The sequence below is a fragment of the Ambystoma mexicanum genome, chromosome 13, assembly GCF_040938575.1.
Source record: "Ambystoma mexicanum isolate Mex_15411 chromosome 13, UKY_AmexF1_1, whole genome shotgun sequence".
NCBI lineage: Eukaryota > Metazoa > Chordata > Amphibia > Caudata > Ambystomatidae > Ambystoma > Ambystoma mexicanum.
Window position 1 is genome coordinate 518,712,083 of NC_090938.1, and position 18,377 is coordinate 518,730,459.

The 18,377-nt window shown below is 47.4% G+C and overlaps 1 protein-coding gene across 3 annotated transcripts in view; it reads right to left on the reverse strand.

Moving 5' to 3' along the window:
* Nucleotides 1–18,377, reverse strand: part of BRCA1 (BRCA1 DNA repair associated) — a 560,494-nt gene that overhangs the window by 53,397 nt on the left and 488,720 nt on the right. The gene's annotated exons all lie outside the window — the stretch shown is intronic.

Here is an 18,377-nt window from a genome sequence, read left to right on the forward strand (position 1 = left end):
CAGATTTCAAATTCAAGATGCAGTCACATAGGCATGCGCTAGTTCTATTCAATCCAATGATATGAGCAGGTTGGTGGTCATATGTGGGTTAGTGGACTGAAAATACAGTTAATACTGGTTCATGGAGCAGCGGGTGCACACTAAAATGGCACGGACGGGCTCAGAACAAGCTGGTGTGAGGTCTGTTTAAAATCAGAGAAAGAACATTGCTAGTTCGCGCACAGGTGCCAAGTATGCGGGGCACACTTAGATTGAGGGTGCAGACAATGCATACAGGCACTAGGTGTAAAAAACATGGAACACAAATCTGGAATCATATGCGGCACGTTAAGTCACAGTGCAATCAATGCTGGAGCGGGCGTAAGATACTGGACATGATAGTAGAGCGCACCAGTTGTGGGCACAGTTAGAGGGTGCAGGTAATGCTAGTTAGGGCATACAAAATCAGAGCGCACACAAGTCAGGATTCAAATGCAACATGTATGAACTGGAAATACACGCAATGCTAATTCGAGTAGTATGTGATAGTATACATTGGCATATAACATTTTGAAGAGCTGCAGGGGCACGTGCGCAATGAACAAGTTACTTTCTTACCTGGTAATGTTCTTTCGATGGGATGTTCCTCCGACGTATTCCACATCTCTGACAGTAATGTCCACAGCTGTGCTGCTTTGGAAAAATGTTCGGTGTCTGTTCTGCGTCGATGACGTCGATATGCTGTCCCTCGAGAGCCGACGTCACCGGATGTTATAAGTAGGACACATGACGCCCGTAGCCTCGGTTGTAGTTTTCTCCCAGAACGTGTGGCACCAATCTTCTGCCAGTATGAATACAGAAAGCCTTGCGGAAACGTAAACTGCAATCGCATAAGAATTCTGTAGAGAGGCATGCTGGTAGGGTTCGATGTGGAATACGTCGGAGGAACATCCCATCGAAAGAACGTTACCAGGTAAGAAAGTAACTTGTTCTTCGAGGGGATTGTGTCCTCCGACGTATTCCACATCTCCGACAGACTCCCAAAGCAGTACCAACGTATGGAGGTGGGAAAAGAATTTAGAATTTTAGAATGTCCAATGAAATTGCTGAATAGAGGACCGCCCTACCAAAGGCCAAATCCTGCCCATGGATGGAATCCAGGGAATAGTGTCTCACAAAAGTATGGACAGAGGCCCATGTGGCTGCTTCACAGATATTATGAATGGGAACACCCCTCTGCAGAGCAGTGGAGGCAGCGACACCCCTAGTAGAAAGAGCCCGTACGCCTACTGGAGGGGCCATACCTGCCAAACGGTAAGATTCAGAGATCGTCAAAATGATCCATCTGGACAAGGTCTGCTTAGTAACAGCTTGACCTAAACGCCTTCCAGCGTATCCAACAAAGAGCTGATCATCCACTCTGAACCGGGACATCCGTGAGAGATAGAAACTCAAAGCTCTCCTAAGATCCAACCTATGGAGCCTCTCCTCTTCCTTACCAGGAAGCGGAGGAGGATAAAACGCCGGAAGAATTACCTTCTGACTCAAATGAAATTCCGACAGAACCTTTGGACGAAAAGAAAGACGAACCCTAAGGACAACCCTGTCCTTATGGAACACCATGAAAGGTGGCTTGGCGGAAAGTGCCTGTAACTCACTCTGCGAGCGGAAGTAAACGCAACTAAAAATACAGTCTTAAACAGTCTCAATGGACAAGAATGTAAGGGCTCAAACGGAGCTCCCATTAGGAAATTTAGAACTAAATTCAAATCCCATCCCGGCACCTGGAAAGGTGACGGTGGAAACACATAAATTAGCCCTTTTAGAAACTGAGAAATCAAAGGAATGTTAAAATAAGAACACTCCTCAGATGAGCGCTTAAACATGGACAGCGCTGCCAGGTAACCCTTAATGGTACCCACTTGCAGGCCCTTGTGGGCTAATGAAAGCAGAAAACACAGAACCACAGGAATTGAACATTGAAAAGGATCCACATTCTGTACCCTGCACCAGTCGCAGAACTTTTTCCAACGGCAACGGTACAGGGACTTTGTTGCGGGACTTCTGGCCGAAAGCAACACCTCCATCACGTCTTCGGGGAGGTCCCAATCCTTATACCTCAAACTTTCAGATACCAAGCATGAAGGCTGAGGGACTTGACCTCGGGATGGAGAACCCGACCCCCCTCCCGTGAGAGCAGATCGTCTCGGTAGGGAAGACAGCGTGGAGGGCAGATGGACATGTCAAGAAGGTCCGTGTACCACACTCTCCTGGCCCATGCCGGAGCAATGAGGATCATTCGGGAACCGAACATCTGTAACCTCCGCAACGCTTGCGGAATGACGGGGACTGGAGGAAACACGTACAGCAGTGGGAAGGACCACTCCACTATGAATGTGTCCCCCAACGCTCCTCTTGGAGGAAATTCCCACAAGCAGAATCTTTCGCACTTCCGGTTGACACTGGTGGCGAAGAGATCCACTTGTGGAGTCTCCTTGCGAAATGCGTCCCATTCCGCCGGCGATGAATGCTTGTTGGGACAAGCTACCCGCCGTCTGGCGGAGTCCTCCGACGAGGACGGGGAAGGCAACTGGTGACGGCGCTTCCGCGAATGCCTAGAAGAGGCAGAGGAATGGTGGGAACCACTCCGAGACCGAGACCCCCTGGACTTACACCGACACGAAGAGCCGCTCCTCAAATCGTCATTAGAAAGTCCAGCGGATTTCGATTCACAGGGTTTGTAAACCCTACCTACAGACAACTTCCACTCCCGCAAGGCCTTCGATGTCAAGGACTGGCATTCATCGCAGTCGTCGGTGGTGTGGCTCTCTCCAAGGCACCAGAAGCAGACGTTGTGCGGGTCCGTAAGGGACATTTTAGAAGTGCAGTCCCGACACTTCTTGAAGCCCGACTTCGGGGTAGAAGAAGACAAAGACATATTCTCAATTACAAAGTTAGAAGAACTGATTCAAAGGAGAAGAACCGAGGTGCGCCGAGATTCCGAAGCGAACACGTTCGCGGAAAAAACGGAACTGAGGTTACGGGCGTTGTGCGTCCTACTTATAACATCCGGTGACGTCGGCTCTCGATGGAGGCCTTCGAGGGACAGTGTATAGACGTCATCGACGTAGGACACCAGCGTCGAAAAATGTTCCCAAGCCCACAGCTGTGGACATTACTGTCAGAGATGTGGAATACGTCGGAGGACCCAATCCCCTCGAAACAATGTTTCGTACCGTGAGATGCTAACGAGATTATTGGCATTAGACAATGAGAGTTGCACAAATATGACTATGACAATTGGTACAGTAGTTGGGAGTGTATCATGCAAGTATATAGTCTTATGAAGTCTTACTCTGTGGCGAAATGGGTGCGGTGATCAAAGCCAGGCAGGTGTGGAGAAAGACTATATGCGGGGGGTGGTGGTGGCGTGCAGCCTCTGCAGTAGCACCTGCTTTTCCTACCTATAGCATTAGTCATTGATCTCTCCAGACAAATTAACACATTGAGAAAGAGCGAGAGAACAGGGGGGTGGGGGGTGCTCTCCTCACACATTGCAGGGGAAGCAGAATACTGTACTGAGTTTGCTTTGTCATAATCTCAATTTCCCTGGACTCCTTCGATTCCAACTCAGCCACCTCCTGATTTCACTTCCAACATCAGACCCTTTCTTTCATCTCCATCTTCTCCCCTTCTATAGTCTTCTATACTGTAGCGCTTTGAAAATACCTGAAGATACTAAGCGGGGAGGAAGGATAACTTGGGGGCATCACGTTTGTCTTGGACGCAAAACACAGAGCAACACAAATTTGAATACCGATCCGGCTCTTAGAAACCACACGCTGGTATTAAGCACGTTATCAATGTACAATAAAATAAAAATCCAAGAAATCTTCATACATCAATTCAGGAAACTGTTGAGAGGCAGATAAATATGTCATCTATAGCTTCTGCCCCTCACCCGGACCAATATCACAAAGGTGAGAGATGTTATTCAATGAGACAACCCTACCACCCTTATTCCTTGCAGGTGCAGCAAGATGTGGAAACCCTGTGCGGGAGATGGCAAAAGCATTCAAATTAACATTTTTGCAGTAATAGCACATGCCTTAGATACGAAGCAAACATGCAATCTGCATGAAGAATATGTACAGTAGGTAATATATGCATTTAGGCATGAAGAACAGTAACATATCCCCCACAAGACATGAAGAACACTAACATGATGCATATATAGTTCGCTAACAAACAAGAGAGTAATTGGTCATCAATCTTCTTAAAAATGGAAGCCACACCATGTCTTTAAATAAGCAAAGGCCTCAAGACGTCGAGAGAGCTCAAAGCCGAATCCACAGAAATGCATACCTGTGCAGAGCTCAGACAGTAGCTGGCAATTAGTAACAAGCTTAGAGTGAAATAAGGGAGGATGGGAATGGCTGAACGAAGGCACGAGATCGCAATTCCAAGACGCAAGCAGTATACTCACAGATTAAAGTTTTATAAGAGTACAACCATCCTTTGTTACGTCAGGCGCAGCAAAACAGTAAGCCAAAAGACTCAATGAAGAAAAACTCAAAAGTGTTGATGGTAGCAACAGGAAATCTGACACACATTAATATTAGCTGAAACCCCAATAAATCGGAGGCAAGTTAATTTCACACACTGTCTTAACATATAACCCATACAATTGGAGAACAAAAACTATTCATTAGAAGCCAACTATGATAAGAAACCTGCAGTACTCCCTAAACGCACACAGACACGAGGTGTCACACAAGGCCAAGTACAAAGGGATTGCCTGGTCTCATGGTCTGAGAATGAGGGATGGTAACTAAACTGAAAGAAAGGACAGTCCATTGGCCTCTCTCCATATCTTGACGACCTGTCATATGTCGATGGTTAGTTAGCAGAGAGCCAACCTATCAGAATCCCTACTTTTAAGCTGCCCACCAAGTAGTGGACATCCAGAGGTGCCATCGGAAACTTTGCAGCGGACCCCATAATAGTACCCATAGGAGTCCCCCAGGGATCCTGCCTCTCTCCCACCATCTACAATGCATATACTAAACTCCTATTCTCGGCCTTAGACGATATGGGTGTCATCTACACCAATTTTGCAGACGACACCCAGATCCTCATTCCCATTACTGGCGACTACACCCAAGACACCGTCACCATAAACAAAGTATATTCTATAATCCAAAACTGGATGGCCCTCAACAGCCTCTGCCTTAACGATGAGAAAACTGAGGTCCTCATTGTGGGCTCCCAAAATAGAATAAGCACTCTCCACCCGGACTACTCGCATATTAACATTGATGGTACACTGATCCCAGTACTTAAACAAGTTAAAATGCTTGGTGTCTACATAGATGCCAACCTTTCTATGCACAAACAAATAGCAGCCCTCTCCTCGTCCACAGCCTATACAGCAAAACTTATCGCGCTCAGCCGCCAATTTCTTACCCCCTCAAATTGTATCACATTGGCCAGAGCTCTGATTTTAACGAAATTGGATTATTGCAACATCCTCTTTCTAGGAACTTCCAAAACCAATATAAACAAAATTCAGTTACAGAACAAAGCCCTTAGAGCAGCACTAGGAATAAAGAAATCTGAACACATATCCAGCATTAGAAGAGAACCACTGGCTGCCAATTGAAGCAAGAATCATATTCAAAGCCCTTAGTATCGTATACAAATGTATCACCATCAAAGCGCCTAGCTATCTCAACAACTCCATTAAGAAAAAAATCTCCTGTAGGTCACCGAGATCTAACAAACTGGCCCTCCTAGAAGTTCCCCAATACAAATACAGCAGAGCAGGAGGAAGTAGCTTCAAAGTCCTAGCCCCATTGCACTGGAATGCACTACCCCTTAGCTTGGAAAACGAGGACTCCTTACCAAGATTCAAAAAAGCACTGAAAACGTGGTTATTTAATAAATATTAATCGCTTGAGTCCCACAGCTTTACACCTAGGGGTCACCCTAAGAACTGCAAGTAGTGCTGAAACAAATTTAGAGTGGCTCCCTGTCTAAATGTAACTTTGTATAAATAATTTGACTATTTGCTTGTTGTAACCTTAGCTTAAAAATGTTTGATATGACTGTAGTTCAACACTATTAATTGTGACAACTCACCTGTATTTTCGCTGTGATACCCTCGGGTCTGGGTCAGTAACAAATGTAATAAATAAATAAAATAAATAGTATCCCAACCAACGACTTGTCCCAGAGATTATGTATTTTTACCCTCATCAATATAGGGGTGGATCCAGGTGGAGGCATCAGATACGTGTAACCCAATGAAGTGTTTAACCCATATAGAAACTATATGTAGCCAAGCCTGCTAACCTATCTCCGGAGGTTTTCTAAACTGAGACTCTGCTATGATATTACTGATGATACATTTATAGTATTTAAGCCATTGTTTGTTAACATGTTGTGCACAACGATATTTGAATGCTTGTATGCTGTTCTGGCTTTGTTTCGATGACAAAGCTGTTATGGACTCTGGTTTGGACTGACTCCAATTCCTCTGGGTTAATTTGGGATTTTGAGACCGCCTTAACAAAACATACCACCTATGATGTAATATCGCATAGGGTAAGGAAGGACAAGGAACAAGTTACTTACCTGTAACTGTTGTTCTCCAGCATGGGTCTGGCATGGATTCACATGCTCATGAATATTCCCCGTCGTCAGGCCGGGAATCCTCGGTATAGAAAGAAAATCAGTATCAGTTTCTGATCTGTCTTTCTTAGTAGTAACCAATCACTGGTCTCTGGGTCATACTGCCCCCAGCCAACGACTGCCCTCTCCCTAAGCCCCGCCCCTGGCAGCCATCCTCAGATTTGGTAGCACGTAAAGTGGCAGTATGACCAAGTGAAGAGGGGTAGGAGGGAGGGTTCGCATGTGAATCCATGCCAGACCCATGCTGGAGAACAACAGTTACAGGTAAGTAAAGTGTTCCGTCTCCAGCATGGGGTCTGGCATGGATTCCCATGCTCATGAATATAAGAATACATAGCAGTATAAACATGCACAATCACGGGAGGTGGCAAAAGGCTCAATATCAAGCAATACAACAACTCAACATTAAGCAACTCTTACCTCCTCATCAGGCTCACCTTAGGCGAACAGGTTGCGCAGCACTGCCTGGCCGACTCTGGACTCCCCCCTGGAATCCCGGTCGACGCAGTAGAATCTCGTGAAGGTTTGCGTCGACCTCCACGTAGCAGCCCTGCAGATGTCGAGCAGGGGCACACCAGACAGGAACGCCGTAGTAGCAGCGATCGCTCTGGTCGAATGGGCCCTCGGACGGCCTGGCAACGGTCGTTTGCCAACCGGTGACAGTGCATGATGCAGCCGGAGAGCCATCTGGAAATGGAAGTTTTCGAGAGAGCCTTCCCTTGATTCACAGGTCCAAAGTTCACAAACAACTGTGATGTCTTCCGAAAACTCTTTGTGCGGTCCACGTAGAACTTCAGCGCTCTAGCTACATCCAGCGAGTGCAGAGTCCTCTCAGCCGGCGACGAAGGAGACGGGAAGAAAACTGGCAACACCAAGGGCTCGTTGAGGTGGAAGTCCGACGGCACCTTGGGCATGAAGGAGGGGTGCGTCCTTAGCACCACCCTCGTGTCGTGAAAAGTCAAGTATGGAGGCTTGCAAGACAGGGCCTGGATCTCTCCCACTCGTCGTGCAGAGGTGATGGCCACGAGGAATGCTGTTTTCCACGACAAACTTCAACGGCACTGAATGCATAGGCTCGAATGGGGCCCCCATGAGCCTGGTCAGCACCACGTTGAGTTCCCACGCCGGGGCCTTCACCGGCGGGAATGATCGGAACAGTCCTTCTCTTCCATTTATGTCCGTAGCACTTGAGAGTTGAGGATGCCCTGGCCTTCGCAAGAACCTCTCTGCAGTCGGCCGGGATGTCGTATCCTCCAAACTCTAGTGCTGCAGGAGCCAGGCCTGCAAGTTCAGCGTCTCGGGTTCGTGATGAAGAATGGCGCCTCCTTCTCTGGAGAGAAGATCCGCGTCCGTCGGCAGCTTGACTGGTGTGGATGCTGACAAGTTCAGAAGGTCCGGGAACTAGATCTGCCTCAGCCACGCCGGTGCGACGAGGATCCTCCTGCACCAGGACCTCTTGAGCTGGTTGACGAGCCGGAGTAGCAACGGCGGGAACGCATAAAGGAACAGGCCGTCCCAAGGGAACGAGAAAGCATCGCCCATGCTCCTCGGTTGGGGAAACCTGCTGGCGAACCTCCGGCACTTGGGAGTTTGCCGCCATCGCGAAGAGATCGATCTGAGGCTCGCCCCATCGTCGGAAGAGTCGGTCCACTTGATCCTGGCGCAGTTCCCACTCGTGGCACGAGCGCAGCTCCCAGCTGAGTGAATCGGCGATGGTGTTTTTTATCCCTGCCAGATGAAAGGGTACCAGAAACATCCCTTGGGCGACGGCCCAATGCCACAGATCCTGGGCTTCCTTGGATAGGGCAGGGGATCTGGTTCCGCCCTGCTTCCGAATGTAAAACATCGTGGTGGTGTTGTCGGTGAAGATCCTCACCACCTTGCCCTTGAGGGACGGAAGGAAGGACCAGAGGGCCCAGAACACTGCACGGAGCTCCAAGATGTTGATGTGGAGAGTCTTCTCCTCCGGGAGCCAAAGGCCTCTCGCGTGGAGACCCACGGTGTGCGCTCCCCAACCTTCCAGGGAGGCATCCGTCGTCACAGTCACCTGGTGGGCCGGGGCTAGGAAACCTGTTCCCGCCGTCAGATGAGAGCGGACACCCCACCATCGTATCGCCTGACGGAACGCTTCGTCGAGCGGGTTCCTGTCCTCGAAGCTGCCCGTCTGGATCCAGTGGGCGTCAAGGAATTCTTGCAAGGGCCGCATCCGAAGTCTGCAGTGGCGCACCAGATAAATGCAGGAGTACATCATTGCGAGGTGGGACTTGATAAACCTCACTCTGGCCACCTCCGTGCCCAGCAGACGTTGCACCTTTCCCAGGATGGTCCTTATCCTTTCCTCCGACGGTGAGGCCCGCCGCGCCATTGTGTCGAGCTGTGCTCCCAGAAACAGGGCGACTTGCGACTGGACCAGGTGGGATTTTGGAAAGTTGATGGAGAACCCCAGGTCCGTGAGCAGCTGGACGGTCTTCGCAGTGTGTTCCACAGTGAGCTCCCTTGTCCTTGCCCGTATGAGCCAGTCGTCCAGGTAGGGGTAGATGTGGATCCCCTGCAGGCGCAGCCGCGCCGCCACCGGTGCTAGGCACTTGGTGAACACCCTGGGCGCCGATTTTAATCCAAACGGGAGGGCCTTGAACTGGTAGTGCCGCCCTTTGACCACGAACCTGAGGAACTTTTGGTGTCTCTTTGAATAGGGATGTGGAAGTATGCATCCTCCAAGTCCAGCGACGACAGGAAATCGCCCTACTCCAGCTGTCCCAGCACGTGCTGGAGAGTGACCATCCGGAACTTCTGTGCCTTGATGTATTTGTTTAGTCGTCGCAGGTCCAGGATGGGACGCAATCCTCCTGTCTTCTTTACGAGGAAGTATCTTGAGTAAACTCCGGAGCCCCAAAGCCTCTTTGGAATGAGCTTGATGGCACCTTTCCTGAGCATCGCCCTTACTTCCAACAGCAGTTGAGGGATGTGGTTTGCCTTCCTGGCCACGGGTGGAACTCGAGGGCGTGCCCTTGGGCCAGGGCGTCCAGCACCCAACGGTCGGTGGAGATGGACTCCCACACGCTGACGAACCTCGCCAGCCGGCCTCCCACCGGGGTGCTTCGGCGGGGGCCCGACCCCACAGTCGGTTCAATCTTGCTTGGAGGCCGCCTTGCCTCCTTGACCTCCCTGTCGACGACGACGGGCATCACCTGACTTGCAGCGTCCCCTGTAGGCTTCCTGGGACGAAGATCTTGCCGCTTGGCGGTACGTGGAGGAGCCACTGCCGGATCCCTTGGAGGCACCTTGTCTGCCTCCGGAGCTCCGAAAGGACGGCCGTCGTTGGTGGAGCACTCCCAGTGCCCGGGCAGTCTCTGTGTCTGTCTTGATGGCCTGAAGGGAGTCATCAACCGCCTTCCCAAACAGGTTGTTTCCGTCGAAGGGCATGTCCAAAACCTTGGTTTGTACATCCTGGCGGAAATCCGTGGCCTTGAGCCACCCTCGTCTCAAGCAAACGCCATTGCCCAACTGACGGAAACCGGTGTCGGCGATGTCCTTTGCCACCGTGATGGCGTGGTCCGAAGCAATCTCACCTTCCTGTAGTATTTCAAGGGCCTCAGCCCTTTTGGCCATGGAAGGAAGTCCAACAGAGGGGCGATTTTGAACCATAACTCCCTGTCGTAGCGGGCTACGATAGCCAGGGCGTTGGGCGCCTTGATAGTCGTCGCTGTTGGGTGTCCTGACCCACGTTTAAGCTATCATGCTGCAACATTTGGTGCTGTGGGCTTAGAAAATTCAAGATGGCGGAAAACCCACATGTGCGCCGAAATCCAGGAAAGCTGCGCAGTTTGTGCGCCCACCAAAATGGTTGCCTCACTTGCCACCCACCAGTGCGAGAATGAAAGGCCGGGTTGCCATGAGGGAAATGGGTTGCCAAAGGAAAAACAGTAGCGCCGGTTAGCTTCAAAGCGCTTTAAAATCACCATTGGACTACCCGCACAGTAGTCTGAAACCATTGGGAATGGCAATGCTGATTGCCAAATGCAACCTAGAATTGTTGGGAATTCATTTTCTTAAATCCCAAAAATGGGTGCAGTACCAGTACTCACCACTATCCAAAAGCCGGCAGTTTAAAACCACCCTGTGTTTCTCTGAAGGCAAGCCAAAGTGCCTATTTCAAACATTGCAATATGTGCAAAATATTCACTGAACACCAGCAGACATTTGGTAGAATGGAGTGTTGTGTGCCTACAAAATCTGGGAAATGAAGAGCCCAGAACAAAGCTTATAACAAAACTGGCTGAGCTATGGAGTCAGCAGTTTAAGTTGCACTGGATTTAAAGACACTAAAATCGAAAATGTTTAGATCAAATGAGTGACCTATGTTTGGTGTCACATGCCTTTGTAACTGTTGAAATGCCATAGTTTTGCACTTAGAATCAGCCTTCTAGCTGCATATGTGAAAATGTTTAGTTTTATTTGAAGGCAGAAACTGGGGAACAAAAAGTGACATTTTATCTGAAACCTGGCTTAAGGAACTGAATTCTGCCTGGCAACTACCCCCATCAGGAGTGAAACTTGAGTCACAGCTGTGTTCCCAGGCCTAGCTGCCCTTTTGCTGCTCACACTAAGGATATGCCATCTATCTGATAATTGAATTACCTGTGCTCTGCAGGAAAGTGAACAAAGCCCTGTCCTGGCTCAGGCAAAGGTTTTATTGGCAGGAGTCGTAAATGGTCGTAAAAAGTGGCTTCCTCCTGAGGAAAGGGGAGGAGCACTGCCTGTGAGAGCAAGCTGGCTTGGCAGAACTGGAAAAACCAGAAATGCAACCTTGTGCTGAGGGTAAACCACACCCCTTTGGAGCCAGAACATAACTTTAAAAAGATGAATAACTCATAGAGCGGACATGTGAAAATGTTATAAATGATACCATAATTCTTGTGATTTTTCTGCCCACATTTTAAGAGGTTTTTCGACCCGGTGGCATGTTCAGGGGGGTTTTAGCGGAAAAGTGGATATTACTCTAAATGTATGCATGTTAAAAATCTGAAACTTCATCAGTTAATGTCCCTACTCCCTGCACACATGTATGTAAAGTTGGGTCAATGTCAGAAAGTGAAAAATCAGTTAAAAAGTCAATTATCTGCCATTTCTGAATGCAAGCTCTTAGAAACAGCAGATTTGGACAGAGACATGGCTAAATTCAGCCACACCATGTATATGTAATTTCAAACAACTGTGTAACTCTGAAATATGTCTTTTATTATCAAATATAGAATGTGTGCAATCTGACAGAGGAGTGTCCTATCTGCAAGCCATAAAATGACATCCCTCTGACTCACAGTTCATTCCCCAATCAAATGATAAATGGAAGTTTGACCAATTAGAAGCTGAGAGAGAGGTAGGGTCAGTGATGCTAGAACACACCCACATTCTAAACACATAAAAGCAGACAGACAGGACAGATAGGGACCTTGAATTCCATCTGCAGCGGGACGCTCTGCCGGAAAAATCCATACTTACCTCCATCAAACCTCCAGAAAGCCAAACTAGAGACTTCAATCTATCCAGAACTAAGAGACCAGACCAGAGAGAAAGCAGTGCTGTACCCAGAGAGACCCAGACCAGCAGAGAGAGCTGACCCAGATCACTGTGAAGTGCAGAGGCCAGACCAGACCAGACCAGAGTCCAGTTTAAAACCCTGACCAGATCCGTGACGAGGCCCATTTAACTCAAGAATATAGTGTGAGTACCTAGAAAACTGTGCAGAACCAATCTCCTAGTTAAAATAATATAATTCAATCCTATTTTAATCTAAGTAGAACTGTCTCCTAACTGTCACCTGTCATTTGTAAAGCTGTCACTTGTCATTTCCTAGTTGCAAGCTGCACGTGTCTTTTTGAACTTTAAAATTTCAAATCTGAAAAACGACCTTTATTTAATCGCTCATATCTCCGCAACCGTTTGTGCTAGAGACTTGCAGTAACTTTCATTTGGAAGATGAGATCCTAGGCTTTCCTAGGACCCCAAAACGATAGAGATGGTCCTTGTGGTTCCTCTGTAATAGCGCTCGGCGCATCCGCGAATTTTGCTGCGATTTGCAAATTTCTTCATGTTTAAAAACTGCTGCTGCTTGCCTTCCATTTGCCAGAAATTCGTTTAACCTGCTAACTATCCCTGCATCATTGCTAGTGTGAGCCTGGACTAATATTAACTAGATACCACTCACCCTGAACCTCTAGAGGGAATCAAAAGCATTTTAGCATATTTTTTAATTCATTGCCAGCACATATCAAAGCAATTTGGGCCTGCGTTTTCAAACTTCTGTAGTCTAAGCTTGCTGGGGTGAACTGAATCACATTTGATTGCATTTCTGAGAACTGTGTGTTTTCCTTCCATTTCCTTGCCTTGCATCAAGGGGGGGAGGGGATTGCCAGAGAAAAGTGATTACATTGTTTGGTTGAAATCACATTGAGTATTTTCTGTACTGCATTCATTGAATATTGCATCCACCTGAGCTTACATAAAGCATCCTCTACCACATTATACTTTTGTTCCTATTTACCAGTGTGCTACCTTATCCATTTCATGTCAACTCATTAGTGATTATAAGAAGTGTGCTAGTGCCAGATTCTCCTTTGTTGATCTTTATCATATCAGATTAAGTGTGCTATTCAATTATTAATTTATTATAAAGTGTGATATATATATATTTTAAATTATCAAATAAACCTTTTAAACTTGCAAAACAGAACTACTTCTTGGCTCAGTGGGGTCAGGGGGATTCCAAGAGAGGGGTGTTATATAGGGGTAGTCATCCAGAACGCATGAACGGGACATAAAGATATATCAATAAGGGTTTTCATTCAGTATTCTAGACTAGGCGTTAACTTAGCTGTAGTGCTGAATTGAATCCTCTTACATCGCTGCGGACGAGATGATCTGTCGTCCCATCGTGTCCAGCTTCCTGCCCTCACCGTCCGGCGGGGAAGGTGATGTCGAGGCCGATGCCCCCCCAGCTTTCTTCTTCGCTGCTGCCGAGACGACCGAATCCGGGGTAGGTTGCACCCGAAGGCACAAGGGGGCAGCGTCAGGGACCCGGTACTACTTCTCGTACCGGTCCCTCTTTGCCGGCGCCGTGGCAGGGTTCTTGAGGAGGGCGAGCCCCTCATCCCAGATGTCATCAAGAAGCGGTAGGGCGAGGACAGTCTTCCTTTTAGCCTCGCGCCGTTGGTAAAGGAACCCTTCCTTCTTCTCTTCTGGGCAGAGCTGGAAGAGCTCGGATGCCCTGGAAATCATGGCATGAAAGGATCCAATCTCGTCGGGCGGGGACGCCCGAGCAGGGGGTGACGGGGGACACGTCCCGTCGTCGCCTCCGTCATCTGTACCTGTCATAGCCGTGTCCGTGCCTGTATCATCCCTGTGGGTAGTAGACCGGGAGGAAGGCAGAGCAGGCCGCAGAGGTGGGAGAGGTGGCGTAGGATGCTGCGTCGTCCTCTTTTGCAGTGGACTTTCCGAAGGTCCTGGCTCCGGTTCCCCTGTCGGGTCTGGCTCAGGTACCTCCGTCGGGGGGAGGGGCAACCTTGTCCTTATCTCCGAGCATAAGGACTGAATCGCTGACAAAATGGCCGCTGAAGTGTCCTGCGGCGCCCGAAACGACGGGCGCGAGGGCTCTTGAGGAGCCCTGTCGGCGACACCGTCGCTCTCGTCGTCGCCCTCATCGGGATCTCTCCCGATGGGCTGGGCCTCTTCTATGACTTCGATGAGCTCTTATTCAGAGGTTGTGTCTGTAACCACGATGGCCACCAGCCCCTTCCCCACCTTCTCCAAAGAGGACTTTGTGGGGGTCTTCTCAATGGGCCTGAAAGACGACTCCCTCCGCGGTGGCAGGGAGACTCTAGGTCCTGAGGTCGCCTCCACTGGCGTAGCCTCCACAGGCTGAGCCAGGGCCACGGCGACATCCTCAATCGAGGTCTTAGCAGGGTGAATTAAGGCCATTGTCACCCTATGTACGCCTGGGGCCTTCACCTTGGGGGGAGGGTCCGAGCCTCGCTCCCCCTTTGCCGGAATCTTCGAGATCGACCGGGGCCTCTCCAGAAGCTTCTCCGGGTTCTCGGACTTCCTCTTACCCGAGCCAGAGCATTAGCTTGTGGTTGATGGTGCCGGGGAGGATGCGCCCTGCCTGGCAGCCAAGGAGCCCGACCGTTCGGCGCTCCCGGTGCCCGCGGACTTGCGGTGCTTAGCCTTTTGTTGGGCCCCCGTCGCCGGGGCGCCCTCACAGGACTTAGAAGACCGCTCAGACTTTTTTCTTCTTCTCGCCTGACGGGCTCTTCCCTTCCAGCCAGTTGGCAAGACGGAGGTGGCGATCCTTCATGGTCCGCTCCGACATGTTCCCACAAAAAGCACAGTCCTTCGCCGTGTGCGTCTTGTCCTCATGGAGACAGTAGAGGCATAACGAATGCTCGTCCTCCTTGAAAACATTCTGAAGCTGGCATCCAGGGCAGGTCCTGAACAGCTTCCCGGGCGTCGAGCTTCCTTTCTCCTGGGCCATGTCCGGGGTAGGCCTCGGAACTTCTGGAATCCTCCAAAAGCGTAACTCGATGAAATCTTCACCCTTGAGGGGCATAGAAAACTCTGAAACGGATCCCCGTTGATCGGATGTAGAAACAGTGGAACTTGAGGCTCTATTTAACCGAAAAATGAGAAAAATCTTCTGAAAAAAGCGTGAAACGCAGCAAAAGCTCGAGAGCTACAGCACAAGGACTCCCAACACTTGAATGTGCGGTAAAAATGAGGATGGCTGCCAGAGGCGGGGCTTAGGGAGAGGGCAGTCATTGGCTGGGGGCAGTATGACCCAGAGACCAGTGATTGGTTACTACTAAGAAAGACAGATCAGAAACCAAACTGATACTGATTTTTTTTCTATACCGAGGATTCCCGGCCTGACGACGGGGAATATTCATGAGCATGTGAATCCATGCCAGACCCCATGCTGGAGAAATACAATATATTTTCTAATCAGCACTTCTGGTAACTGCATTGGGTATACTGAAATATTACTGTATTTCTTTAATCAGAGGCCTCATACCACTAGTATTCAACATACAGATTGGACCACCCACCCCCAAATTCCATTTTTATTTAGATCCTTTAAATAATGCCAACCTTACCAAAGAAATGAAAATGATATACGGAGCACTTTACAACATTAAAATACATTATCAAGATGTAAAACAAAATGTAACAAACTGATAGTTAAAAATCAAGACAGATAAAATAATGAGTCATGAATTATCTTAACCAGATATCTAAAAAACAAATTCAATTCAGAGAAAAGTTGAGTTTTTCAGTAATTTCCTAAATTGTAGCAAATAGTCTACTGTGTGAAGGCAGATAAGTAAAGTATTCCAGAAAGTCGTAACAGCTATGGAGAATGCATGCTTTTGCGTTTGGATTTTCTTTATTTTAGGAATACGGAGTATTTCCAGAGTTCATTTTTTCCTAAAATACAAGGTTTATCTGAAATTTAAGAAAGGTAACCTAATCGAAGTGCTTTAAAAAAGTTAAACAACCACATTAAAAGGGGATACATGACGGCAGAGGAAGCCGATGCATAGCTGTGACAGGATCACATTTTCTGGCACCTATGATCAATTAAGCATCCGTATGAAAAGCTATTTTTAGGGGCCTTGAAGTAGAGTCCTCTACTTCAATCAGGAATGCAGTATTTCCATCAACAGGTGATAAAACCCGGGGTTGAACTAGGACGAAAACAGAGGGAAGAAACTGCTTGATTTTACATAGAAGGGACAGCTGGTAGTAAATTACTTGGATGTTCTCAACATGAGCAGAAAGTTTTGAATTGAAGGTGAATTGTAAGGATTTAGCCGATAAACTGGTTTTGAGTGGTTTATTTCCTAGAGTAAGAAGTTGTAAACATGGGTGAAAAGGTTTCATAATTTTATCTGCTCAAAAGCAAGTACATTCTGTCTTTGAGCTCTCAAAATTCAGATGTAATGAAGCCACTTAATCTTCAATGTCTAGTAAAGATTGGACCAGACAAACATCTTTATCAGAAGACACTTGCAGATATAATTGTGTAATCTGCAGACTGATGGATGGGGATGCCATGCCCAAGTACTATATCCTGCAGCAGTTCCATGAACAGATTTAAAAAAAATCAGGAGTGAGCAAATCTTTTAGTATCTGAATATTTTTTTTTGTAATGCGATTTGAACTAAAACCAGATTTACAGCGTTAGAAGCATGTTCGCTTTATGAAGAGTCATTTAATTGATTTTTTTAACATTTGCCCCAGAAAAGTAGATTTGTAACTGGACAAGAATTCTTCAGTTCCTCAGATTATTTTTCTTTAACAGAGGAGTGATGCCGGTTTTTATCGGATCAGGAAAAATATGGGAAGAAACAGCAATCGGGAATGATATATTAAGTACTCTTGCTGATAACTTTTTAATTACTTTAGCTGGAATTAAATCATTAGCCTATGAAGTCAACTTTAAAAAGTTAACTGTATTCAAAAACATCTCTAAAGTAGAAAGAGAAAAATAATCCCAGATCCAGCGATCTACTTCCTGAATGAAGATAATCGTTTCAAGGTTAATCCTCAAAATCCTAACAAAATAGCTCAATATTATCTGAGAAGTAACTGTTAAACTTATCACACAGATGGATGATGGGTCCAAAGTGGTTGTGTTAACAAGACTGATACATTTCAGAACAGTATTAAAAAAGGTTTTCGAATTGTATTCAGATGAAATTATAGCATGCAAGTAGAATATTGTTTTTACATTTTTGTAAGTTTCTTCCTATCTGCACAGGCAATTTAAGATCTGCGTCATGATTAGAGATGCACCATTTATTTTCAAGTTCACACATTAGGTATTTATTTACATTTAAATCAGAGGCGTGCACCATTACAATCTATCGACCCAAGCCAATCATATGCACCCTCTGAATTCTTCCCTTTCTCCTTCCTTGCCCCGGTCACTGAAACGTCCTACTCCCTGAAATCAAATGCACCACCATCATTCATGCATTCAACTGGGCCATTAAGCCCCAGCTTCTCTGCTTCAAGAGACCCCCTCCCCCAATGCAATCCCGGGAAAATCCCTCCCTTTCAAATTAAACCACCCTTAATTTACATGTAGGTACAGTGACATCCCCTCGCAGACGACTGCCTCCTCTCGCCACTATGTCCCTATGTATTGTCCACAAAACATGCACTCCCCAACTCCCATCATCGGGTTCACTGGTCATTGTACACATTGTACTGTAAGCCACACTCGCAAAGGAATTCCCTGACTTCAGTGACTATGTATGTGTTTACACAAACACCATGTCCAAAATAAATGCAAATCTCCTCGTACCACAGCACAGTTTAGTAGCCACTGGTCACGAAGATGATCACAACAAAAGTGAAATATGGTATCTGTAGCATACAAATAAGCCTTTATTTTCAATACACAATGCGGCCAAGAATCAAATTCTGTAACTTAAGAGCTCTTACTAGACTGTAAATTAAACTGACGTCTGTATGCTGCACAGATAAGCCACACAGAAGGAGTACTAGGCCAATATTAGGAGTCTCCATTGGAGTTTTTCCTAAAAACAAAGTGAAGGCAATGAAAAGCTCTGGGGAAAAAAAGGAAGAGGGCAGTAGGGCATAGCTAAATTAATCTTTTATTACATGCTTAACACCACCAGCGCAGG